Consider the following 10,842-nt stretch of genomic DNA (forward strand, 5'->3'; position numbering starts at 1 on the left):
CATTTTGGGTGCTTCATTTATTTGGGATGACAGTTGTGGAGGTAGAGATAACACAGACAGGGGAGTGGTCTCAAACAGTAGACTTTTATCAGTTTCAAGGGTTGCACTGAGAACAGTAGGCCCACAGATACAGGCTTTATTGGGAAATAAAATACAGCTCTCATCTCATTGTAAAGGTTTTCTAATTTGTACTTTCTTAAAAAAAAGAAGATGTACCCCTTATCACGTTACTGTCTGTCATGATTATACTACATTGACCATCAGGCATTGCGACAGGAGGAGTGCTTCTTGGGTAAAAAGGAAGACAACAAACTCAGGGAAACACGTGGCCATCCTTTGGTTGAGTGTAATTCAATTCTCGGGAATTATATCACTGTAATATTGGTTGAAAATTAACGAAATGTATCTGTCTAAGGATCAAACCGACAAAACCAAAGTCACTTGCATAAGGAATAGAGCAGATGTTATATATAACTTTAAAGTCTCCTTTTTCCACTATGAGTCAACTGCCCAATTTCCCATGGAATGTAAGTAGCGTGGCTGCTTGCATGTTGTGTACTATGTACTGTCTGTAGGGTCCGCATCATAAATTGAATAATTAAAAAACAAAATGTTTAGGAATAGTAAGACATGAATACAGTAATAACATAATGTGTTGTTGTTTTCTACAGCTCCTTGAAAGAGAGCTCGAGAACGACAGCTCATCAGAAATTATTCTAGACATTCTAAAGCAGGTATTGCCTAACTGTCAAAGCATTTTCTTAACATCACATCTATTTAGTTCAAGATATAGAAACAGTACATTGGATTACCGAGTTGGAAACCACACTAACAATGACTATTGTCACCTGTTTACAGACATGCCTTCATCCACTGTGCTGTAAACATCCTCCCTCAGTTAGATACAGGAGACTGTTTCTGTCTCAGCTCATCAAAACGGTGGGTTCTTGTATCTGATATATTTTTGTCTGGTATCATTCTGTCAGAAAATAGTAAACTATCATACAGTAACTGGCGCATTTAAAAAGGCAATTCTTACAAATGTCACATGAGTACAATACAATAAAGTATAACTTTATTGTCCATTTTGTTAAGTGAACAACAGTAATGTGATGCTTCTCTTCCCTGTGTGCGCAGCATGAAGCCAGTGAGAGTGAGCCCCTGGATGAGCTCTATGATGCTCTGGGAGAAGTCCTGGGGGTAGAGGAGGGGACAGAGTGCTACAAGAGCTATTTACTGGTAATACACACACCTTTCAAAACACCCCACTGTATTCAACAGAAACTGTATTCTACACCACACTGTATTAAACAGAGACTGTATTCAACAGAAACTGTATTCTACACCACACTGTATTCAACAGAAACTGTATTCTACACCACACTGTATTCAACAGAAACTGTATTCTACATTTTGTAATTTATCCAGAGCAACTTCCAGTAGTGAGTGCATACATTTTTTGTACTGGTCCCCCGTGGGAATTGAACCCACAACCCTGGCATTGCAAGCGCCATGCTCTACAAAATGTTGTGTGTGTGTGTGTGTGTGTGTGTGTGTGTGTGTGTGTGTGTGTGTGTATAGCCGTGTGGAGAAGCAGTGAGTCTATCAGAGAGTACAGCTGTGATCTCTGAAGGAACTACAGGCCTGGTCACATGGGAGGCTGCTCTTTACCTAGCTGAATGGGCTCTGGAGAACACACACGTCTTCACAGACAGGTTGGTACACTACTGTGTGTGTTATGTCATTGTGTTCTGTCTACAACTCCTGCTGTTGTTACCACTCGTCATCTCAATCTGGTGTGTAATGTGTGTGTGTGTGTGTGTGTGTGTGTGTGTGTGTGTGTGTGGGTCCTGTCTCTGCTCTCTCCTCCTACAGGACAGTCCTAGAGCTGGACAGTGGTGTAGGGTTGACTGGTATAGCAGTGTGTAGGTCCTGTCTCTGCTCTCTCCTCCTACAGGACAGTCCTAGAGCTGGACAGTGGTGTAGGGTTGACTGGTATAGCAGTGTGTTAGTCCTGTCTCTGCTCTCTCCTCCTACAGGACAGTCCTAGAGCTGGGCAGTGGTGTAGGGTTGACTGGTATAGCAGTGTGTTAGTCCTGTCTCTGCTCTCTCCTCCTACAGGACAGTCCTAGAGCTGGACAGTGGTGTAGGGTTGACTGGTATAGCAGTGTGTTAGTCCTGTCTCTGCTCTCTCCTCCTACAGGACAGTCCTAGAGCTGGACAGTGGTGTAGGGTTGACTGGTATAGCAGTGTGTTAGTCCTGTCTCTGCTCTCTCCTCCTACAGGACAGTCCTAGAGCTGGACAGTGGTGTAGGGTTGACTGGTATAGCAGTGTGTAGGTCCTGTCTCTGCTCTCTCCTCCTACAGGACAGTCCTAGAGCTGGACAGTGGTGTAGGGTTGACTGGTATAGCAGTGTGTAGGTCCTGTCTCTGCTCTCTCCTCCTACAGGACAGTCCTAGAGCTGGACAGTGGTGTAGGGTTGACTGGTATAGCAGTGTGTTAGTCCTGTCTCTGCTCTCTCCTCCTACAGGACAGTCCTAGAGCTGGACAGTGGTGTAGGGTTGACTGGTATAGCAGTGTGTTAATCCTGTCTCTGCTCTCTCGTCCTACAGGACAGTCCTAGAGCTGGACAGTGGTGTAGGGTTGACTGGTATAGCAGTGTGTTAGTCCTGTCTCTGCTCTCTCCTCCTACAGGACAGTCCTAGAGCTGGACAGTGGTGTAGGGTTGACTGGTATAGCAGTGTGTAGGTCCTGTCTCTGCTCTCTCCTCCTACAGGACAGTCCTAGAGCTGGACAGTGGTGTAGGGTTGACTGGTATAGCAGTGTGTTAGTCCTGTCTCTGCTCTCTCCTCCTACAGGACAGTCCTAGAGCTGGACAGTGGTGTAGGGTTCACTGGTATAGCAGTGTGTTAGTCCTGTCTCTGCTCTCTCCTCCTACAGGACAGTCCTAGAGCTGGACAGTGGTGTAGGGTTGACTGGTATAGCAGTGTGTTAGTCCTGTCTCTGCTCTCTCCTCCTACAGGACAGTCCTAGAGCTGGGCAGTGGTGTAGGGTTGACTGGTATAGCAGTGTGTAGGTCCTGTCTCTGCTCTCTCCTCCTACAGGACAGTCCTAGAGCTGGACAGTGGTGTAGGGTTGACTGGTATAGCAGTGTGTTAGTCCTGTCTCTGCTCTCTCCTCCTACAGGACAGTCCTAGAGCTGGACAGTGGTGTAGGGTTGACTGGTATAGCAGTGTGTTAGTCCTGTCTCTGCTCTCTCCTCCTACAGGACAGTCCTAGAGCTGGACAGTGGTGTAGGGTTGACTGGTATAGCAGTGTGTTAGTCCTGTCTCTGCTCTCTCCTCCTACAGGACAGTCCTAGAGCTGGGCAGTGGTGTAGGGTTGACTGGTATAGCAGTGTGTTAGTCCTGTCTCTGCTCTCTCCTCCTACAGGACAGTCCTAGAGCTGGACAGTGGTGTAGAGTTGACTGGTATAGCAGTGTGTTAGTCCTGTCTCTGCTCTCTCCTCCTACAGGACAGTCCTAGAGCTGGGCAGTGGTGTAGGGTTGACTGGTATAGCAGTGTGTTAGTCCTGTCTCTGCTCTCTCCTCCTACAGGACAGTCCTAGAGCTGGACAGTGGTGTAGGGTTGACTGGTATAGCAGTGTGTTAGTCCTGTCTCTGCTCTCTCCTCCTACAGGACAGTCCTAGAGCTGGACAGTGGTGTAGGGTTGACTGGTATAGCAGTGTGTTAGTCCTGTCTCTGCTCTCTCCTCCTACAGGACAGTCCTAGAGCTGGGCAGTGGTGTAGGGTTGACTGGTATAGCAGTGTGTTAGTCCTGTCTCTGCTCTCTCCTCCTACAGGACAGTCCTAGAGCTGGGCAGTGGTGTAGGGTTGACTGGTATAGCAGTGTGTTAGTCCTGTCTCTGCTCTCTCCTCCTACAGGACAGTCCTAGAGCTGGACAGTGGTGTAGGGTTGACTGGTATAGCAGTGTGTTAGTCCTGTCTCTGCTCTCTCCTCCTACAGGACAGTCCTAGAGCTGGACAGTGGTGTAGGGTTGACTGGTATAGCAGTGTGTTAGTCCTGTCTCTGCTCTCTCCTCCTACAGGACAGTCCTAGAGCTGGGCAGTGGTGTAGAGTTGACTGGTATAGCAGTGTGTTAGTCCTGTCTCTGCTCTCTCCTCCTACAGGACAGTCCTAGAGCTGGGCAGTGGTGTAGGGTTGACTGGTATAGCAGTGTGTTAGTCCTGTCTCTGCTCTCTCCTCCTACAGGACAGTCCTAGAGCTGGGCAGTGGTGTAGGGTTGACTGGTATAGCAGTGTGTTAGTCCTGTCTCTGCTCTCTCCTCCTACAGGACAGTCCTAGAGCTGGACAGTGGTGTAGGGTTGACTGGTATAGCAGTGTGTTAGTCCTGTCTCTGCTCTCTCCTCCTACAGGACAGTCCTAGAGCTGGGCAGTGGTGTAGGGTTGACTGGTATAGCAGTGTGTTAGTCCTGTCTCTGCTCTCTCCTCCTACAGGACAGTCCTAGAGCTGGACAGTGGTGTAGGGTTGACTGGTATAGCAGTGTGTTAGTCCTGTCTCTGCTCTCTCCTCCTACAGGACAGTCCTAGAGCTGGACAGTGGTGTAGGGTTGACTGGTATAGCAGTGTGTAGGTCCTGTCTCTGCTCTCTCCTCCTACAGGACAGTCCTAGAGCTGGACAGTGGTGTAGAGTTGACTGGTATAGCAGTGTGTTAGTCCTGTCTCTGCTCTCTCCTCCTACAGGACAGTCCTAGAGCTGGACAGTGGTGTAGGGTTGACTGGTATAGCAGTGTGTTAGTCCTGTCTCTGCTCTCTCCTCCTACAGGACAGTCCTAGAGCTGGACAGTGGTGTAGAGTTGACTGGTATAGCAGTGTGTAGGTCCTGTCTCTGCTCTCTCCTCCTACAGGACAGTCCTAGAGCTGGACAGTGGTGTAGGGTTCACTGGTATAGCAGTGTGTTAGTCCTGTCTCTGCTCTCTCCTCCTACAGGACAGTCCTAGAGCTGGACAGTGGTGTAGGGTTGACTGGTATAGCAGTGTGTTAGTCCTGTCTCTGCTCTCTCCTCCTACAGGACAGTCCTAGAGGTGGACAGTGGTGTAGGGTTGACTGGTATAGCAGTGTGTTAGTCCTGTCTCTGCTCTCTCCTCCTACAGGACAGTCCTAGAGCTGGACAGTGGTGTAGGGTTGACTGGTATAGCAGTGTGTTAGTCCTGTCTCTGCTCTCTCCTCCTACAGGACAGTCCTAGAGCTGGGCAGTGGTGTAGGGTTGACTGGTATAGCAGTGTGTTAGTCCTGTCTCTGCTCTCTCCTCCTACAGGACAGTCCTAGAGCTGGGCAGTGGTGTAGGGTTGACTGGTATAGCAGTGTGTAGGTCCTGTCTCTGCTCTCTCCTCCTACAGGACAGTCCTAGAGCTGGACAGTGGTGTAGGGTTGACTGGTATAGCAGTGTGTTAGTCCTGTCTCTGCTCTCTCCTCCTACAGGACAGTCCTAGAGCTGGACAGTGGTGTAGGGTTGACTGGTATAGCAGTGTGTTAGTCCTGTCTCTGCTCTCTCCTCCTACAGGACAGTCCTAGAGCTGGACAGTGGTGTAGGGTTGACTGGTATAGCAGTGTGTTAGTCCTGTCTCTGCTCTCTCCTCCTACAGGACAGTCCTAGAGCTGGACAGTGGTGTAGGGTTGACTGGTATAGCAGTGTGTTAGTCCTGTCTCTGCTCTCTCCTCCTACAGGACAGTCCTAGAGCTGGGCAGTGGTGTAGGGTTGACTGGTATAGCAGTGTGTTAGTCCTGTCTCTGCTCTCTCCTCCTACAGGACAGTCCTAGAGCTGGGCAGTGGTGTAGGGTTGACTGGTATAGCAGTGTGTAGGTCCTGTCTCTGCTCTCTCCTCCTACAGGACAGTCCTAGAGCTGGACAGTGGTGTAGGGTTGACTGGTATAGCAGTGTGTTAGTCCTGTCTCTGCTCTCTCCTCCTACAGGACAGTCCTAGAGCTGGGCAGTGGTGTAGGGTTGACTGGTATAGCAGTGTGTTAGTCCTGTCTCTGCTCTCTCCTCCTACAGGACAGTCCTAGAGCTGGGCAGTGGTGTAGGGTTGACTGGTATAGCAGTGTGTTAGTCCTGTCTCTGCTCTCTCCTCCTACAGGACAGTCCTAGAGCTGGGCAGTGGTGTAGGGTTGACTGGTATAGCAGTGTGTTAGTCCTGTCTCTGCTCTCTCCTCCTACAGGACAGTCCTAGAGCTGGACAGTGGTGTAGGGTTGACTGGTATAGCAGTGTGTTAGTCCTGTCTCTGCTCTCTCCTCCTACAGGACAGTCCTAGAGCTGGACAGTGGTGTAGGGTTGACTGGTATAGCAGTGTGTTAGTCCTGTCTCTGCTCTCTCCTCCTACAGGACAGTCCTAGAGCTGGGCAGTGGTGTAGGGTTGACTGGTATAGCAGTGTGTTGGTCCTGTCTCTGCTCTCTCCTCCTACAGGACAGTCCTAGAGCTGGACAGTGGTGTAGGGTTGACTGGTATAGCAGTGTGTAGGTCCTGTCTCTGCTCTCTCCTCCTACAGGACAGTCCTAGAGCTGGACAGTGGTGTAGGGTTGACTGGTATAGCAGTGTGTTAGTCCTGTCTCTGCTCTCTCCTCCTACAGGACAGTCCTAGAGCTGGGCAGTGGTGTAGGGTTGACTGGTATAGCAGTGTGTTAGTCCTGTCTCTGCTCTCTCCTCCTACAGGACAGTCCTAGAGCTGGGCAGTGGTGTAGGGTTGACTGGTATAGCAGTGTGTTAGTCCTGTCTCTGCTCTCTCCTCCTACAGGACAGTCCTAGAGCTGGACAGTGGTGTAGGGTTGACTGGTATAGCAGTGTGTTAGTCCTGTCTCTGCTCTCTCCTCCTACAGGACAGTCCTAGAGCTGGGCAGTGGTGTAGGGTTGACTGGTATAGCAGTGTGTTAGTCCTGTCTCTGCTCTCTCCTCCTACAGGACAGTCCTAGAGCTGGACAGTGGTGTAGGGTTGACTGGTATAGCAGTGTGTTAGTCCTGTCTCTGCTCTCTCCTCCTACAGGACAGTCCTAGAGCTGGGCAGTGGTGTAGGGTTGACTGGTATAGCAGTGTGTTAGTCCTGTCTCTGCTCTCTCCTCCTACAGGACAGTCCTAGAGCTGGGCAGTGGTGTAGGGTTGACTGGTATAGCAGTGTGTTAGTCCTGTCTCTGCTCTCTCCTCCTACAGGACAGTCCTAGAGCTGGACAGTGGTGTAGGGTTGACTGGTATAGCAGTGTGTTAGTCCTGTCTCTGCTCTCTCCTCCTACAGGACAGTCCTAGAGCTGGACAGTGGTGTAGGGTTGACTGGTATAGCAGTGTGTTAGTCCTGTCTCTGCTCTCTCCTCCTACAGGACAGTCCTAGAGCTGGACAGTGGTGTAGGGTTGACTGGTATAGCAGTGTGTTAGTCCTGTCTCTGCTCTCTCCTCCTACAGGACAGTCCTAGAGCTGGGCAGTGGTGTAGGGTTGACTGGTATAGCAGTGTGTTAGTCCTGTCTCTGCTCTCTCCTCCTACAGGACAGTCCTAGAGCTGGACAGTGGTGTAGGGTTGACTGGTATAGCAGTGTGTTAGTCCTGTCTCTGCTCTCTCCTCCTACAGGACAGTCCTAGAGCTGGACAGTGGTGTAGAGTTGACTGGTATAGCAGTGTGTTAGTCCTGTCTCTGCTCTCTCCTCCTACAGGACAGTCCTAGAGCTGGGCAGTGGTGTAGGGTTGACTGGTATAGCAGTGTGTTAGTCCTGTCTCTGCTCTCTCCTCCTACAGGACAGTCCTAGAGCTGGACAGTGGTGTAGGGTTGACTGGTATAGCAGTGTGTTAGTCCTGTCTCTGCTCTCTCCTCCTACAGGACAGTCCTAGAGCTGGGCAGTGGTGTAGGGTTGACTGGTATAGCAGTGTGTAGGTCCTGTCTCTGCTCTCTCCTCCTACAGGACAGTCCTAGAGCTGGGCAGTGGTGTAGGGTTGACTGGTATAGCAGTGTGTAGGTCCTGTCTCTGCTCTCTCCTCCTACAGGACAGTCCTAGAGCTGGGCAGTGGTGTAGGGTTGACTGGTATAGCAGTGTGTAGGTCCTGTCTCTGCTCTCTCCTCCTACAGGACAGTCCTAGAGCTGGGCAGTGGTGTAGGGTTGACTGGTATAGCAGTGTGTTAGTCCTGTCTCTGCTCTCTCCTCCTACAGGACAGTCCTAGAGCTGGACAGTGGTGTAGGGTTGACTGGTATAGCAGTGTGTTAGTCCTGTCTCTGCTCTCTCCTCCTACAGGACAGTCCTAGAGCTGGACAGTGGTGTAGGGTTGACTGGTATAGCAGTGTGTTAGTCCTGTCTCTGCTCTCTCCTCCTACAGGACAGTCCTAGAGCTGGGCAGTGGTGTAGGGTTGACTGGTATAGCAGTGTGTTAGTCCTGTCTCTGCTCTCTCCTCCTACAGGACAGTCCTAGAGCTGGGCAGTGGTGTAGGGTTGACTGGTATAGCAGTGTGTGAGTCCTGCTATCCCTCCAGCTACGTGTTCATTGACTGTCACCTCAGCGTTCTACATAGACTGAGGGACAACATCCAGCTCAATGGGCTGGACAACCAGAACTCTCCCAGAGTGTGTGTGAGTGTGGAGCATCTGGAGTGGGAGGAGGTGACAGAGAAGCAGCTGAGAGAGATCGGAGCCACCACGGTCATCGCTGCAGGTAGGAACATGGTCTGGCTCTCTTCTATTCAATCTGTAAAGCTGAAGATCTGCTTTAAAGGCAATGTTCCCTCTGTCGCTGAGACTTCACAATAAACACTGCATATGTCAACTCAGTCAGAAATGACCTTTACAGTTACCTGGCTAACTAATTGATCCAGCTTTCTGGAACAGCCCCCAGATGCTGGTGAGGTATCTAATGTGTTTCCTGATTCTATTGTTGTTAGCTGACATCCTGTTGTTTCCTAATTCTATTGTTGTTAGCTGACATGTCCTGTTGTTTCCTAATTCTATTTTTGTTGGCTGACATGTCCTGTTGTTTCCTGTGTTATAGACGTAGTCTACGATCCAGATATCATTGGCTGTCTGGTGAAGGTTCTCTCTAAGGTCCTGAGGTGTTCGGCCAATGGCAGCCCTCCTGATGTCTACATCTCCTCCACCATCAGAAACCCCGACACATATAACAGTTTTAAACACCAGCTAGGTCAGTACTAAACTTAGAGCTTTGAGAGAACTAATGAAAAGATCTTTACAAGTTAAATGTATTATTACTAGTAAACCAACTACTTCAAAGAGCAGCTAAGTGAGGAGACTATCCAACCCATAGATACTGTAGAGGATGAATCTCAATAGTCTTCAAGTGGACTCGTCACCTTGTATCCTGGGTTACAGTAAAGTTCTTTGTGACAACTGATGTAAAAAGGGCTTTATAAATACATGTGGTTGATCTAGTCCATCTCCACTGTTCTGGAGAGATCTAATCTTATAGCCTTGGATGAATTCCTTTCCAGATGGATCTATAATTATACACACCTGAAACTGGTGGATCTATAATTATACACATCTGAAACTGGTGGATCTATAATTATACACACCTGAAACTGGTGGATCTATAATTATACACATCTGAAACTGGTGGATCTATAATTATACACATCTGAAACTGGTGGATCCTTCCAGATGGATCTATAATTATACACATCTGAAACTGGTGGATCTATAATTATACACATCTGAAACTGGTGGATCTTTCCAGATGGATCTATAATTATACACATCTGAAACTGGTGGATCTTTCCAGATGGATCTATAATTATACACATCTGAAACTGGTGGAGCTATAATTATACACATCTGAAACTGGTGGATCTATAATTATACACACCTGAAACTGGTGGATCTATAATTATACACACCTGAAACTGGTGGATCTATAATTATACACATCTGAAACTGGTGGATCTATAATTATACACATCTGAAACTGGTGGATCTATAATTATACACATCTGAAACTGGTGGATCCTTCCAGATGGATCTATAATTATACACATCTGAAACTGGTGGATCTATAATTATACACATCTGAAACTGGTGGATCTTTCCAGATGGATCTATAATTATACACATCTGAAACTGGTGGATCTTTCCAGATGGATCTATAATTATACACCTCAAACTGATGGATCTATAATTATACACCTCTGAAACTGGTGGATCTATAATTATACACATCTGAAACTGGTGGATCTATAATTATACACATCTGAAACTAATGCATCTTTTCCAAATTAAATCAAATAAACTCTTTGTTTTTGTCTCCCACAGAAAGTTCTGGAATCCAACATGTCATGACAGGACCAGTGACACATGTGTTCTTTTACAACAGACAAGCCACCATAGAGATGATCAAACTCTACATATAATAACTGCATCCCATTCCCAATGTATGTGCACTACTTTTGACCAGGGTCCATAGGGCTGTGGTTAAATGTAGTGCACTAGGGTGTCATTTGGGATACACACAATATAACACCAAGCCAGAACCAGACGTGTATTACTGTGTAATAAAGTCTTTATTTACATCAAAATATTTACATTGTGGAAAATATCCAGTTTATACATTGAAGTGTTGTTTAAGAGGGGAATCAAAACGGCCTGGAATTAAGAGATCCACTGGAGGAGAGACAGAAATGGGGAGTGGGAGAGAGCAGAGGAAAGACTAGCCTGATGTAACAATCTCTCTTTCCGACAGGTCCTCAAAGAAGTGGACCATGTGGCGGTTAGGAGCAGGTAGCCTAGCGGTTCGGAGCAGGTAGCCTAGCGGTTCGGAGCAGGTAGCCTAGCGGTTCGGAGCAGGTAGCCTAGCGGTTCGGA

General features: G+C 48.2%; 1 pseudogene; it reads left to right on the forward strand.

The window, feature by feature from the left end:
* The first annotated feature begins 293 nt into the window (after window positions 1-293).
* On the forward strand, window positions 294-10,558 carry LOC115147224 (protein-lysine N-methyltransferase EEF2KMT-like; annotated as a pseudogene).
* The last annotated feature ends 284 nt before the right edge of the window (window positions 10,559-10,842 follow it).

Source organism: Salmo trutta, chromosome 1 (genome assembly GCF_901001165.1).
Source record: "Salmo trutta chromosome 1, fSalTru1.1, whole genome shotgun sequence".
In the NCBI taxonomy this organism is placed as follows: domain Eukaryota; kingdom Metazoa; phylum Chordata; class Actinopteri; order Salmoniformes; family Salmonidae; genus Salmo; species Salmo trutta.